An 18,065-nucleotide genomic window follows, 5' to 3' on the forward strand; every position below is an offset into this window, starting at 1 on the left:
GGCATGAAAGACCTTTTATGATCATAATAGATAATACAAACCGATACAAAAAATAGACTTCAACCTTAATTATGTACTATTATAGAAAAATCTTGAACTTTAGATGGATTATCCCATTTAAATATAAGCGCGCCTGAAATTCTTTATATCAAATGAATTTATTTCGCACATGACTTAAGGCTATAATTATAATTTTGCGGTTTCTTTTGTAATTTTAGAATTTGTTTAAATTCTTAATAGATGCAATATTCAAGAACACAAAATTAATATCTGATAATGTATTTGATTAATTTTTTATTTAAAGTTTCAGTTTCTTATTTTCATAAATATCATCTCTTCGATGTATTAAACCCGCTATAAATATTGCCCGGCTCCTTAATACATTTTTTGAAAAAGGCTCCAGATCCATCTTCGTCAAATTCTTTTCTTTCTCGAAAGCCATGATTCCAAGTGTCTTGCGGAGTGTTTCAGCTTGCATATATACTTCTACTTTGTGTGATAAATGAAACAGTCACATATTTTATGGAATATTGTAACGATCTCATCCCAAGTCATTAATGCTAGTATTATTTGCAATTTAAATTGTATATTAGATCAAGTTCAAAACCAGCATTTCACACAATCTACACTTTAATGTACTTTTCAAGGTTAGTTATACCTTTTAATCAACGTAATATTATTTTCTTTTTTATAGTATTTGAAAATATAAGTTCTATTTTCTTTGATTAAGATATACATATAAATTCTGGTATCTACCTTTATTTTCGCATAATAGATTTTCGCGAATATTTTGTACTGAGTAGATTTTGATCTTTTCGGTTTTCATAAAGTCTCTGCGCCTTAATAAAAGGAAATAAAGACATCTTATGATTTCATTGTGCTTTCGAGTATTATCATGGCCAAATATTCTTTTGCACCTGGTTTTTAGATGATCGATTGTCTTTAGGCTAAGTTGCCATGAGGGCACTTCTCCTATCACCGAAGAACATTATCCCGTTTTATATAAGACACAATTTCCATTCTTACCTTTTTAATATTCCCATATTAAAAAAACTTTGATAATCTAACGAAAAAAACCATTGTCATGATTCTTTGATTGTGATCATATATTATCAAGGCTTATTTGCATATAAATTATATTATCTATGCCTATAAAACAGCGGTAATGACATCTATGGAAATCATCTTTATGTAAGTTCTAGTCGGATTTTAGACGTATTTTTCGTTAAATTTATTTTCCACTGAAAAACTTTATATTGTCATCTAGCCAATAGTATTTTCTAGATATTATTTCTTCTGGTTTATAATTCAATTGATGTTTTAAATTTTACATTTAAAAATTAAATAATATTTTATTGTGTTCTATGCACAAAAATGCATGGAATTTGTAGTTTGCATCTAAAGTTCGAATGAAAAGATATTTTTTTTTATTCATCAAAAATAGTATAAATCAGCCTTGTTGAATATGATCTAAACTCCATGGGTCGATAATGTCGAGAAGTGCTTGTTGTACGATTATATCTTTTACAAATATGATCTATGGTTTTAGAAAAATTAGCTTGGTCACGCTCAATTTTTTGCGACGTCGTGCCAAGTTTTATTTCAATTCCATCCATTAAATGTTCCGTGGCGTTCGAAGGAGTATTCACTAGTATTGATTGGCTGCTCGATTCGGAATTTTGTAAATTATGGCTATTTTCATTTTCCTTTGTTATCTTAGAATGCAAATTTCTATTCACATGCTTAGTCACTGTTTTAATTGCTGCAATTTTTTTGCTTTTTGTAATTTTATTATTGATATTTTCTTTTTTTACCGGTTTGTGGGCAAGTTCTTCTTTACATATACGTTTAGAATTTGGAGCGGTAAATATTTTTTTAAATGCAAAGATCAGATATTGGACAAGTATATTCAATCCCTTTAGAACTTTCATTATTGATTTATTCCTTGTAATATTTGTAAAAATACTTAGAGGTTTAAAATTTTCGAATTCCCGTTCTCCACGAAGTTTTTTATATTTACCCCTATGTTGCCTAGATAAACCATTTTTTATATTAGAATCTCGAATTAAAACATTATTACTGTTATTAGATAAACTTATTTTTTTTAGTTCATTTTGCTTAATTTCCGTACTTGAAAAGATTTTTGCTTCATCCGAAACTATGACGGGCAATTTAGAAGATGGTACCAAATTTTCATTCTCTAAATCATCTCTAAACTCATCATCAATCGATTCTATATTTTCAATTACACTCGAAAATTCCTTTAAATCCTCGATATTCTGGGATGTGTAAACAAATTTGAGTTTAAAACTATAGTGCAAAAACTCACGTTCTAAAAGCTTTACAAGTCTATAATAGTAAAAACGCACATCCAAAGAAATTTTCTTTGCCATTTTATTGTAATCAATTTCATATATATCACTATTAGCATTGAATTTTTCTTTATCGGATTTACTTATAATGGATAAAATAAAAGATAAGCACTCTTCATCAAAGTTCTCTTTCACCACTAAAATAATATCCGTTCTATTTACATTTTCTGTTTTATCGAAATTCAATTCCATATTATCGAACCGTAGTTTTTTAGTGGTACTTGTTGTTAATTTCAATATTACATCGTCATCGACATTATTATGGTCAAATGTTTTTTTTGAGAACGCGTTTGCAATCAATTTAATGTAATCATAATAAAAAAAAAGCATATTTGAATTATAAATACCTTTCTTTCTTTCGGCAATAAAGTCTTTTACAAAAAGACAAATCTTTTGATGGCTAAATACATCAACTTCAACACAATTATATTGATAATTTTTACCAGTTAGTGTTAATAGGTCTTTTGCGATTTTTTCATTTTGTATACGACAGATAGATAAAGTATCAAGATTTGCAATCATCTGGGCTACGAAACTTTTATTGAAATTAACAATATTGAAAAATACTCGAGAAGTATGAATAAGAGCCTCAAATAAAAAACAATTATCCGATTTATATTTGTTAAAAATTTCGAGAGATGATAGAGAACGATCATTTGGGTCATCAAAAAATAAATCATTTGAAAATGATTTATCGTTAAAAAATAGCTGTTTAATTTTGCTTTTGTTTCGATAAAAATTCATGATTACTTTCGGAAGTTCGCCATGATTCCGAAACGTGCTGCAAAATATGTGAAAGAATAATGACAAATAATAATCACTTTTGTCACTTGTACTAAACAAGCTAATATCGCTGTTTAAATCTCTGTATATTATTTCATCTAGATCTGACTTACGATACATTATTTCTTTGCAGAGATAATATCGGAAATTATCCTGCGTCTCTATTTTGTATTCAGAATAACCGAATTTATAGTGTAAGCAATCTTTCTTCTTCCACAATAATCCTTTTGTATTAAACAGCATAAATAACCCGAATATAATCAATAAAAAGAAAGCTAAATAAATATATTGATCCATCATTTAATTTTATATAAGGGGTAATAATATAAGTAATGTGATATTTATTTATGGGTTAATTTTCTTTTTATCGATTTTATCTATTTAGACGTAGTCAGCGTGTTTTTAATATTGCACAACTCCTTGATGCATCTTTTGACACCTTCCCCTGATCTATCTTCATCAACTGCTCTTCTTCTCTCAAATGAGATGAGTTCAAGTGTCTTGCGGAGTTAAGTGTTTGATAATATAAGTACTATTTTCATATTTTTATGAATTAAAAACAGTAAATATTATTAGTTTACTCAAGTAAAAATATGGTCTGACGACTGAATGAAAAAATAATAATAAAATGATCTTAGGGTGACTTTCTGGCTTTGTTTGATTTTTAATGCCCAATCATCGTGCATATGTAATCATACAACAAAACACATTAAAATCATTTTCATGAAATTAAAAAATATCAAGAGGTTTTAAATGAAAGTATGATCGATAAAATGTCTCATCAAAATTCATTATTTGTTTTAAATTTTTGTTTTGAATTAAATGTAATTTGAACCAATTGAATCTTAAGTTATCAATTGAGTAGATCAAACAGATAAGAAAGTTATAGATACCGCAAAGATGCTGTAATTTGTATGTGAATATAAATTTAGCTATTAAAGCATCTACAAAAACTATGAAGCTTTTATTATGAGACAAACGCTGCCCATAACAATCTAATTAACAATGAAATCACTTTGTAATAGCACTTTGATTTTAATGTTGAAAAATAGATGAGACATAAAAATATAGTTGGTATAGCATTTCAGAACTATATAACCTGTTCTATAGGATTCCTCAAATAAATCAAAAAACTTCACGGCTGATTAATTTTTAGTTAAAACCATTTAATTTATTAAGCTATAAATTTGTGTAATAAAATGAATATAGATATATGTACGCGCTAATGAAATTAGGATTATGTGTAACAGCTAAAAACATAGTGTATGAAATAAAAATTAATAAAAATTTATGCCGAAATGTAAGTCAAGAAGCTATAACAAATATGTGCATTTTTTATTCGGCTTTAAGTCGATTCCAGTTTAATCAGCAGGTTTTTTCTCATATTTCTATTTTAGTTATTAGCTATAAGTGTATTTTTTTGTGCATTTATGTGCCATTTACGATTTATTGGGGCATTTATGTGTAGTTTTAGGTTAATAACACATCGCAACAACTAAATCACTACATCCGTATAATAATGAAAATAAATTCTTTAAATGCATATTTTTGTCGAAACAAAGAAAAATAGATAAAATAAAATAACATACTTTTAAATTAAATATAAAAACAAGTTGTTTTGATGGAAAAAGGATTATGTATTTTTTTTTTAAAAATTTCATTTTTAATGAAATACTGCCAATGTTTTTTACGTTTATTTTTTTAAATTTCCTCAAATACCAATTATAAATATATTCCCATCGCCCTAAATGACAAAATCAAATATTTTTTTAACCGAAGCATGAATCGATCAATTCAATAATATTTTTAAAAAACGTTAAAACCAAAACAAAAGGTACTTCTAGCCTAAAGAACAGACAACACGGATTTATAAAAATATTTGGCATTCGTTTTTGTTTTTACTTTAAAAGCTATCTATTTTATATCAATTATATTTTTAAAGAAGAAGTGAGTTTACTAAGTTAGATAATATAAGGTGTGACTTTTGGCGCATCTTCGCTCGTTAATGTTTTTTCGTGCATAAAATACTTACACACAAAAGAAATAAATCGTGAAAAATGCAGCATAAAACACATGGTTATAACATAACTAGTTTGGTGTTATAGTTACTCTTTAAAAATCAATATATCTCTTACTTTTTTAAATCAAAATATCCTTGACCCTAATATGAACTATAGCTAATAGAAATATATGAATATAGTTAACGTAAAAAAAAGTGAAGACAAATAAGTTTTTATATAGTTCGTATTGACAATTCGGTGGTCATGTTTTTACAATGATAGTTTGTCTATTATTTATATTTATAGGTGCAGGGAAGTTTTTATTTGTATAGACAGTCGAAAAAAAATATCAAAAAATAAAGAGCATCATCAGATATTAGTTGATCTTAAATTTTTTAATAATTTAATTCCAGTAAATATCATTAGAATTTTCTTGTATATGAAAAACATTCGGGTGATTGTGCGTTATTTCTGATAAAAGTTGTTTATATAATGGTAATATTTCATGAAAAGTGTCATATAAACACGATATATAATTTAAATTTATTTTCTTTTCTTTTGAATTCGTTTTTTAGATGATACAAGATTGATGTCTGTGCTTACTTTATTGATAATTTATCCCTAGTATTTCACTTGGTTTATTTGTAAGGGAATTAAGCTTGGTTTTAGATATTATTGTTGTGTCAAAATCTAATTCTAAAACTTCGGCGACTCCTGATTTAAAGTCAATTTTATAAAAATAAAAAAATACAAACCTTCAATTTAAAAAAGTAATGATTTCAATAAATTCATGAATAAAAGCCTAGAAGAAATGTTTAATTACAGGTAATATATAAATTTATTATAATATGCTCTTTTACTTAAAATCGAAGTTCTATTCAAATTGAAAAATTTTGCATATGCATTTTTTTCAATCTCCTCACCGGGAAGAAATGTTTTAAAATCAAGTCTTTTGAACTAAGAAATATGATTTATCTTAAGCCATGTAAATAAAAAAATAATATGCATAGTAGATTATATTAAGAGCGAAAATCCAATTTATGCTGATCATTGTACTTAATATAAAAAGACTTTCTACCGTATTCAAATTTATTGTTAAAATATTTAAATTTGACCCTCAGATTTCGATTCCTTAGTCTTCCATGTTTCTAAAAAACACCATATTCTCAGCATAAAGCTTTTTTTTAAAATATACATATTCTTTTATATTATCCGATTTCAAAATTCCAGTTGTCTCGTTAAAGAAAATATTTATACTGTGATGTTTTAAAAATCAATGTAGGTTATAAATTAAAATCATTTGATATATAAAAACTAAAATTTTTTTATCTAGTACAACATGCGTTTAACAATAACTTTGATTTCTTTACCATGTATCTTCAAAATTTAAAATCTATATTAGACCGTCTATTTCTGTTTTCATTTTAATATATGAATATATTCTAGAAGTTAGTGATGTTGATTTTGCGAACTTAACGCAGAAACATTTAGTTCTATTTTAAGTCATGACAGTGTGAAGAAATATATAATAGTTTGAGAACCTTATTCATATTTAAATGTGCTTTTTCGTTTAATTTATTGGCCATAATCTTTATTTCTTCTTTAATAGGGTTAATCAATATCTCCTTAGATTATATTTGTATATCTTTAGATATTTAATACTATTTCAAATAATGTTTTTATTCATTCTAATTCCTTTTATAAATATATCTTTCTTGTAAATACATAAATTATGCTCGTCAGCTTCAAATTGCTCGACTTATCATATTCTTCTTTTAAGTTAAAGTATCCTTTGTATTTATTCATTTGGCAATGAAAATTTTTAAAATATATCACACAATTTAATTTTATATTCTGATTATAAAAAAAACACTAGTCCTTGTATTTACAAATTTTTAACCAGCATATTTATGTTTTAGGGTGTGCACCGTGGGAATACTAGAAAGAAAATTCATTTAAGGCATGCATGGGCGGGGGAAAAAATATTAACACCAGCAACAAGAAAAAACCAAACATTATTAAATTTTACATGATCTGTTTGTATATGTATACGTGAAATTGATATATTTTTTATGTTGATTTTTAGCTTTAAAAGTTGGCAAGCAAACATTAGATTGCTTTATAGAAAAGATTTGACTGATACTTTTACCACCTTAAAAATGTTACAATATTATTGAATCCATCTTGTGGTTATATAACTTTTTGAATCATTTTAATATAATCAATCTATTGTTTGTGCGTATGCTTCTGCTTGTGTTGGCATTTCTAACTCCTTGATATACGAATTACGAAATTATTTAATGAATGCATAATTAAGTTATGAAATCTGGCTACATTCGAATTTTCAATATTATTAGAAGGTAGTTCAGTCGCGAACAGTTGTACTTTTTAAGCTTCTTTCAAATCTAAATTAATCGGATTTTAATGATCATTTCTTTATTTCTATTATGTTATTGAGGACTTCCATTTTTATTGAGCATAAAAATATAGGATCGATCATGTAAAGATTTCTCATTCTTTCTATCAATTATCCACCTTATCATCTGCTAAATAGTCCCTATTACTTTTTGTATCGAGTCTAAAGGTATTGGTTTTCTTTCTTATTAGCAGTAAGTTTACAATCCTTGAAATTTTTTTTCATGTCTATGTAAATGAAAAAGAATACTCTGACCCCTAATTACATAGCACGATGCTGGTTTATGGGCTTCTCTGCTGTTTTTTCATTTCACAACGAAAATATTTTTATATCTTTAGCCTTCATGCTTTAGATTTTTTCTAGTGATGCAAATCCATATATATTTTATTCATTGTGTTTATATATTTGTAATAAGGTTTTGACACAGTTATTAGATTTTTTCACACATTAACTTATCCCACGATTTTATCTCAATTAATATAAATCATGGTAGTCCAGATTCATATTTTCGTATTTTTTTGTTATTAATGATGATTATATAATTATATATTCTTTTTTTATATATATTGCTGCACTTCTTAGTGTGCTTCCTTTCGGTGAAAGTATATTATAAAAGAAGAAGACATGTTTTAATATATTTGAATATATACACACTCATTTATAGTTTCTCTATTACAAAATACCAAATCAGAATTTTCTAACCGCAATTGTATAATATCTTCAACCAAGGATTTCCTTTTAATATCACATATTTAAAAAAAATCATTAAATTGGACTTTATAGGCGTATATGTGGTTTTATATTACATTGATTATAATAGAATTCAAGATTGTATCTATTTTTGCTATTTGGGTCAGTTTACCTGATTCCAAACTCTAGAGTTGATTTTATTATATTTTCAGAAAATTTAATATCTTTTATTTATTTTTTAGTATCTTATAGAACCTCATGGTTTTTTTATACATCTATTGTTTCTAAAAAATTTGCAAATTTGCTTCGTCCGATATTATTTTTTAGCGACTTCGATTTTTTCAAATCTAGTTCTATGCAGTATAATATTTCAAAAGCTTCTAAAGTGATCATTTTGATTTTTCTGTGCTTTAATTACAACTTCTAAGGCATTCGATTTATAGATGGATCAGTCATATTAGAAGATTCTTACTAAGCTATATCTACTTTACGAATTTTTCATAGTTTACTCTGCTTGATGGATCCAAGCACTGAAGAAAGGGATATTATATTATACTTTAGTTCACTTATTAAAATGTAGTCATAAATTTTATTTTTATTTCATAGTGTTACATGTTACCATACTTTATATAAACTCGTTATTTTACCTATATAAACACCATGAAAAGTAAAGTTATGTCAATTACAATATAAAAAAGTCATGATATATTTATTCGTTAGTTTTATTTGTATATCCATAAGTATAAGTTTATTGTCATAATCTTTTTAATCCGCCGTTTTTTTGTGTTTACTCTTTAAATTCTTGTACTGCATGTAATACTAAGTAAGTTTACCGATAATGGGCAAAATATTTTTAATGACGATTAATATTTTTTGCCATAAATAAATTCATCATTTATATGTGACCTATTGATGCAGTTTATATCCGAAATCCTTCACTATTTTCGAAATTATCTAAAATATTAATATTTTTTTATATTATGTAAACCAGTAAATTTCTATTTTTTGCTTACAAATTCCATAGTGTTATTTTGTAGATTGATTACAGCAAAATTTTGTTGTATTTTATATAAAAATTTCACGTCTCGAGATCTAGTAGCTTTCCAATATAGTTAGTTTTTCATAAAAATTTTAATCCTAGAGATCTAGTAGCTTCTCAATATGGTAAGTTTTTTTTCAATTTTAGATAAACTAATAGAACGACATAAAAATACATTCAAAGTTTTTTTTACAAAAAATTCATAAATATTATTTGTAAATTTCCTTCTCTGACTATTGTGATATAAATTCTTTTATAACAGCAAATGGTGGTAATCAGATTTCATTATAATTTTTTACTTTTTATATGGTTCGCAAATATAACAGTCTTAATTTTTTATTTACTGATTTTGTGCTAGCTATACATCATTTATATCGTAGTATTGATTGATCTTATTTTTTTGTTCATTATAATACATAGTTTGAAAACCTCTTAACATTTTGTATGTGATTTTGATTGCCGCAGCACCACCAACAGTAGTTTTAGATTATATAGATGAACACTAAAATATGCCCAGTATGGTTAAGAAAGTCCAAGTTTTATTTTCTAATCGTAGGTATTTTTTCCTATGTATATTTATCCTAAACAGTTTTTCTGGAAAACCATTCATTTTGAACCAGGGTTTTAAAGATTTTATATATAATAAAAAAAATGTCATTTTTGCTTTTATTTACAACATTATTTCCATCTTTTAAGTCTTTCTTACTTAGCTTGGTAATGCTACCTTTTTTGTTAGATTTATTTTTTACCATTTTGATTTTTTCTTCTTCGTATATTTCTAATTCAATTGATTTATTTTTTATAAAACACTTTCTAATATATCGCTATGGTTCAAAATTTATCGTTTTCCATTTTTGTTTTTTTTTGTTTCAAATCAAATTTATAAACAGTGGTTTTCTTAGTCCCTTTGTTTTATATGATTTTTTTTCTTGCTTTTTTACATTTATTACCATAGTTTTTCATTTTATAAAGTTTTAATAATTAAAAATTTTCTGCCAACACAGGCGTCGCATACTCTTTATGCTTGAATGTATTAATTCATTACACTCTTAGATGAAGATCGCTGATGCTGCGGTTTTTTTATTTATATATAATATTATCTAATAAGCAAGTCAAAAAGATTGGTTTTCATAAGATTGAGTTTCCTGTCGATGTTTTAGTCTCTTCGTTTTTTACAAGATCAATTCAGAGGCTACAACAATATTTTTACACTCTTTATGGTTTTTATGCTATTCTATTTACCGAAATAACTTTTTTTGAGTTTGCATAAATAATGTCTTAAAATGCGTAATTTATAGAAAGGTATATCAATATTATAAATAACAATGCAAATATGTTCTGAAAAAAATCAAACTGCGTTAAAACTTGGGGCTAATAAGAGTTGCTGTCTTTGGATAAAAATATACAGCAAAAAAAATATTCTAAAACAGATAAATCGCCGCAAAAACTTATAAAATTCAGTTTAGAAATTTTTTTTACATATTTAAAATTAAGAAAATCTGATATGCGCTCTGTGCAGTAAAAAAAGATAATATGCTCTTTATTGGTGTTTACGGCAATAGCAGAATTTTTTGCTAACAATTGAATATTTTCAGATAAATTAGTATTAAATAAAAAGACGGATAAATTTAAGGTGTAAAAATATGTTTTACCCATTAATTTACCTTTTTTTTATTATTTTAAGTCGTCACGGGATTTAGTTAAATTTTAATGAAAAATTTGTAATATAATTTGCTTTGAAATCGCTTCTTAATAGTTTAATATGCAAATTATTAAAATAAAATATATTAACAGCATTTAGTCAAAATAGGTGAATATGTTTAATTTTAAATGCAGAGGAAACAAAAGAATCAATGTATATTGTATTTACCATAATATCCAGCTCAAAGCTATCTTTTTAAAATAAATAATTTAAAAAGGTCAAAATGTCATGATTTTTATACCGGGTAAAAGTCTTATATATTTTATTTAGCATCGCCTCACTTATCAATCATATTGTCATATTACTGTAGATAATTTATCACTTTGGAAATTTTATGCTTTTCCGTTCCTTATTATTCATTCGCAGACTATTAATTGACATAAGAATACATATAGGTGAGCTAGGGGCTCTGTTGTGTATTAAATGTCAATTAGGGTCTTTCTAAAATTTTATTATTAGAAAAATGTATGGAAACAATGAAGGTGTGTTATAATTGCTATTTATATATTTTTTTTTCATCCTTTATTTTTTTTATAACACAAAAAAGTATAAATTTAAATAAATATCTAAGAATGCGCTTTTTAATGTATTTAATAAGAGCAGAGATGCATATTTTCCTGAAAAATATTCACAATTAATTGCAACTATAATAAAGTAATTTTAGGATCGAATTTAAGCGTTTTTATAATTTTGTGTCGATTTATTCGAAGATTTTTTTTTAATGATCAGGATCAACAGAGAAGACTTTAAAAAGATGGCTCGCAAAATTAAGAAAATATCAAACTTCTAATTATAAAAATAACTCGATCAATCAAAAAAAGTATGAAGATCCTATATTATCATTACATGGATTATTTTTGTGGATAAGAATGTTCTCAATAGCTATATCATTCATAAATCGATTTTTATAGAACACTGGGCTAGGCATTTGCATTGGTATAAGGCAAAAAAAAAGATCAAATTACAAGATATTATAGAAAAAACCGAATTTCTGCAAAATAACAGCGATTTTGGTTACATAATTTTGAATAAAATACAGTTTGTGAAATTTCTTGTTATTAGTGAAAATATTAAAATTAAAAGGATATTGTTGCTTCGTTTAAGACTGAAATCCGTATTTTTGGTGGACATAAAAATTAATTTCTAGCCTTATTCTTTTTTTTTTCAATTTAAATTTGAAAGGATGCTAATCTGCATATTTTAGTTCTTTATTTTTTTTAGATAGCGTAATATTATAAAGGAAAAAAAATAAAGTTTTCGTTTTTGCAATTCATTTACACATTTATAATACATTTTACCTTTTTAAGAAAGCCACAATAAAGTTAAATTTCAAACTTAGAAAATCTTATCATACACTATGCGCATACTCGATGAATATTTTTACAAGCCAAAGTCAGCATGTACAATTTTTTTTGTCTATACAGCCATATGATGTGAATTTTAATTTTATTGGGGATGATGTGCGAACAATTCATGAAGGATATATATATTTTTTTTAGTTTTTTAGTTTTATTTTCCCCTTTATTTTGATTTATTCATAATTCATAAAATTTTTAATACGTTTTTTGATTAAAAATACATTTTTTTTTGGTGGTTATGTAGATCTAAAAGATGCAGTTTATCATATAAAGTTATCTATTTAAATATCATGAACCCTTTATCTAATAAGTTACAACGTAAAATAATTCCAAACACACAGGCTATAATATTTTGTTATATTTGCTTAATTTTGATTTTTTTAGAAAATTTACGACAATGTGTCATCATATTAAAAAAAAAATTTAATTTTTGATTGTAAACATTTTTAACATGAACATGCGAAAAAAAATTCCAATAGGATATAAAAGTGGTTATAAACGATAAAATAGACAGTATTTAAATATAAAACAACTTTATCTGTTTATTTACATCATAATTTATTTTTTTACTGCAAGAACAAGTAAAGGATGGTTTTAGACGTGTAAAGCCTAGATGCAACAGTTTATAAAATCATTTTCTTCAAAATCTTAGAATCATCTATAATTACATTGCTATATAAATGAGAATATGTTGGCATGTTTACTATAAAGCAATACAAATGTTCATTTTGATCTTCATTAGAAGATGAAATCTAGTACCAGAGTAATGAAGTGATCTATTAGATTTTAAATATTGCCGTAAAATGAACAGGTTATTTACAAAAATCAATCAAAAGATTGGAATTTTTCGAATACTACTAAGTTAGATGTCCGCTTTAAAGGAGAACGCGAAATTAAGAACTTTACTAAAAACTGATTTTTAAAAATACCACCATCTGATAAACAAACAAACAATATCTTTGTTAATATGTAGATATATAATTTTTATATTAAATTCAGAAAAGTACATATAAGCGTGCACTTTATAAAGAATTGTATTTGGTTTGTTAGAAAAAGAGTATACATTGATTTTTATAGGTTTATGGGTATTTTTATATCCCTATACATAAATCGACATCTTTCTACATTATTCTAGAGATGCAAAGCATTCATTATATTTTTGTCACGTTTCTCACCAATGATAGATATCTTCTAAAGCCATGGTTCTAAAATACGAAACAGAAAAACAAAAGAAAGATCTTTGAAATTTTGAACAGCTAGAGAAAACAATGATGAAGGGCTATAAAAACAACTATTTGATTTTTCTAGACTTTTTATGCACATATTGTCATGTAATATGAATTTTTAAAAATTTTCAATCTTTTATTAATGGGTAAGTTCTCGTCTTTTTCATGTATTATATGATTAAAATTTAGTCGATTAAGTGTTAAACAAGGTCAGAAATTTGTTTAGATGCGGTGAAAACCCGTGTAGGTGTTAAAAGGGCACTTATAAGAAGCAAACATAAGTAATGAGAATTATATGCTTTTTTATGTGTTAATTATCTACATAATTAAGATTGATTTAATTTTTCACGTTACAATATTCAGAAAAATAAACTTTGCTAACATAAATACAAAAATAAATGTCAATTACTGATTCAATATAAAAAATTCTTTTAAAATTGAACTTAACAATGAATACAGACTCTTTTTTGTTAGTTAAAAATCAACTGCATTTTTCAACACATGTGTACACAATGTACTCAAATGACCAGACCTTTTGATAAAAAGGATTGATTATATAATTCCAAGATTAGAATTTATTTGTTCTATTTAAACAAGTTTAGCTGTGGTCTGTTAGGTTTAAAAAAAACAATTTTAAAAATGCAAATAGATATTGCTTTTAATTTTTTTCTATAAATTTATGGCCGAAAATTAAATATATACATTATCTTTTATATATATTATTTAATTTTCTAACGACCCATAATAAAATAAAGACTTTTTATGAAGCCTACTCTTAATAAAGAGCCTGAAAAAAATGCACGTCTGCAAAATAGAAATTAACCACATAAGTTAATTATTTAATGCAGATAACTATTTTAAAATTTTTGATGTAACAAAATAAGTAAATTGGTTTTAAATTCATTTAAACAGTTAGATAAACATTAAAATGCAGAGCAGCATATATTTTTTTGTGTTTTTTTATATATTATCAATGCTGATATTATTAGCCAACAAGTAATCAGAATTTTTTTATAATTAATAAATTAAAAATTGATTGGTGGTGACATAGTGAAGCATAAATTATATCATTTAAATCATTTTGTATTATTTTAGAAACATTTTCATTAAAAAAGACAATTTTTTGAAAAAAATAACACTAACATAACTTATTTTACTGTTTCAACTCTGTTTTTGAATGTGTAGCTGTTGCATTTATATATATATCATAAAATTATGGAACAGTCTATCATGATATTTTATTATTATACAAAAAAATAAAAACCTAATGAACTACTAGTAATAAATTCAGTATATTTTTTTTCTAGCATGCCAAGATTAACCAAATCTTAGCATTAAAATTATACAATATGTTAAAAATAAAATATTATTATTTTTTTTTTAAGATTTTATTCGTTGCTATAATTTCGGTCTGAAAAATACCAAAAAAATACTATTAAGCAATTTAATAAAAATGAAACACCTATAAATTGTGATTTTTATTAAAACATGTGAAATCATATGCTAACTAGATTGAGTAAATATGTATTTCTGAAATATGCGAGTTTAATCAGATGAATATATTTTAAATTACATCTGGTGCAAAAAACTTTATTTAAACAAAATTTATGATTCAAATTAAAAAAAATGTAATATATTTTCTTTGGATTAGTTTACATAAAACATAATATAAGCAATTTGATATTAAAAGCAGTAAAAACGTCAATAATCCAATTAAAACTTTTTCTTACTTCTCACAAGACTTTTGTGTATTTTAATTACAAGACTTGTGTTTAAAATCAAAATTCGGATTATATAGATATGAAAAAAAGTGACAGGATAAGATGTCAAAATAAAAGTTAAAAGTAATGATTAGAAATTATTTTTAATTTCATATGCATCATAAAAAAAAGGAAGTGCTCATAACTATCAAGCCGAACAATTTAATATAAATAGTCGCAAAAAAGCAAATTAAGTTATTATCTCTTAAGCTTGCAGATAAAAAAGTTAGCACATATACCATTTTAATAAGCAAGAAACAGGCATTATGAAACTATGTATACAAAAAAAACAGAAATAACAGCCTCTATATCGTTTAAAAAACAAGTGAATTATTCTACAGAAAAAAAAAATTTATACTAAGCAACCTATGTTCTATTTTCCAGTAAAAAAAGCGGTTATGATGGGTCTGTAGATATTTTACAACTATATTAAATGAGTGTTATAACACCATAAATGCGATAAAACATGATCGATTTAAAAATTAAGTTTTATAATTCGATCGAAATTGTGATAGCTACATCGAAAAAAAATTGAAAATTAATTCGAAAAAGACAAATGATCATATATAAAAAAAGATGCAAAAGACTCAATATTTTTACAGGCATCTAATACCTATGAAAGAATTGATTTTTATTGAAAATTCTAACCAAAAAAAATAAAAAATCCACAAAAATGCACTCATAATGTCTTGCACTGGATCACAAAAATTTAAGGCGAATTTTCTGGTTTCATAAATGAAAATTATTCCAATGATGTATACATTTCTATTGTAAAGAAATATAATATCAAAACATATATTAATGACAATCTTACTGAGTAAAAACTATAGAAATATACATATAGCATGTAGGACTAGTTTTAAATACCTTATCGAAGATTTTTAACAATTTTAAATTAAAAATATAATAAGAAATAATAAATTCAACAGCGACAATATTAAAAACTGGGGAAAGTAAAATTACGTATATGGATTTTATTATAGCAAACGTATTTCATCAATATAAACAATATAAAATAAGAGATGTAATCTTTAATTTTTGAGCACTTTTAAGAAGCAAAAAATTATAAATATTCCAAAACTTAATCAATAACGATTTTTACAAAAGATCCTTTTAAATTATCAGGGTTATGGAAAAAATGTCATAAAATATATTTTTAAAAAAAATTGAAGGCATATATAATAAACCATTTTTATCTATAATATTATAAAAAAATATAGTATTAAGTTATATGCAATCATAAAGTTATTTACAAATAAAAGGATCGCAAAGTGAATAAGAACATTTTATCATAATTTTATTTTATTTATAATTAAAACTTCATCATTATGCTTGAATTTTATTTTACGAAGATAATTAAAAGGCATATATTTGTTAATTAAGTTATCATATTCTATATGTGAACATATAAATTTAGATAATATAATATAATATAATTCATCTTTATGTCAATATTATAAGATAAAAAAAGGTAAATTAGGAACATAAATATCATCTAATTTATAAAATCAAATAAAATCCACTTAAGTTGAGAAAACAATGATTTTTGATCAGATTGATTAACGCTATCTTGCTCGCAATCTATGTGCCAAATAAAACACCCCTAATCGTCAACTAATCTTATAAATAATACAATTTATATCTGTAATTTTATATTATAATGGATGAGATTTCAACCAGAAATGATATTAAAGCTTTCTTTTATATCATAGAATTTATATTTTTATGCTATTTTAGGATGGTTAAGGCTTTTAAACTTATTACCCATTAAATGAAAATCTAACATTATCATCTCGTCTAAAATATATTATATGTTTGTTATACATAATTATCATTAATGCATGAAATATTAGATAATAAATATTTTTTTCAAAAAAATCATTCATGCCAGAGCATTCCAATAGTTAAATTCCCTTTTAAATCAATGATAAATAACATGAAGTGTATTTTTTAATGTTGAACTCATGCAAAGCAAAATTTAGTAATTTTGAAAGATAGTAATCTAAAAAATAAAATAACATGTCATTCATAAATTATAACAAAATGCAATAATTCAATACAATATATTTAATTTTTGCTGTTAATTTTGTAATACATTCAAAAATGAAACTGAATCTATATATGGTCCTGATATAATACCTGATTGTAAAAATAATATTATTTCATAAAAAACTACGCTTTCAGTCAACAGAAATTTCTAAATGTTTAAAAATAAATTTCATAATAAACAGCCCATAATAATTTAAAATTCAAATTATTCATATTCCAAGAGTATTATTGGTCAGTTTTCTCACACTAAATTGTTTCTTACAATCAAGCAAAACTTTGGATATTTTCATGTTATGAAGCTATGAGCATATTACACCTTAAAATGGCTTTTTTTAATTCTTTCTACTCATTCCTTCCATTAGAGACCCTCTTATTAAAATATAATTACACCTTCCTATTTTTCGGTTTAATGTGATCTTTAAAGTTATCATACAACATCATATTATACAATTTATCAAATTTAGATTTACAGTACCTTATGAATGACTTATTGTGTTTTTCTTATTCTGAAATTATAAAGTTGTATAACTAATGTACTAGAAAATTACCAGCTCTGTTTAAAGTTATAATTTATTTTTATTACGACATTTTTTGAGTTTTTTTGCTGTCACAGTATTAAAATCACAGCCAAAATTTATGCATAAGGCAAAAATATATAAAATAATTACTT

This window comes from Rhyacophila brunnea, unplaced genomic scaffold, assembly GCF_057557595.1.
Source record: "Rhyacophila brunnea isolate RB1 unplaced genomic scaffold, BYU_Rbru_1.0 scaffold_28, whole genome shotgun sequence".
Lineage (NCBI taxonomy): Eukaryota > Metazoa > Arthropoda > Insecta > Trichoptera > Rhyacophilidae > Rhyacophila > Rhyacophila brunnea.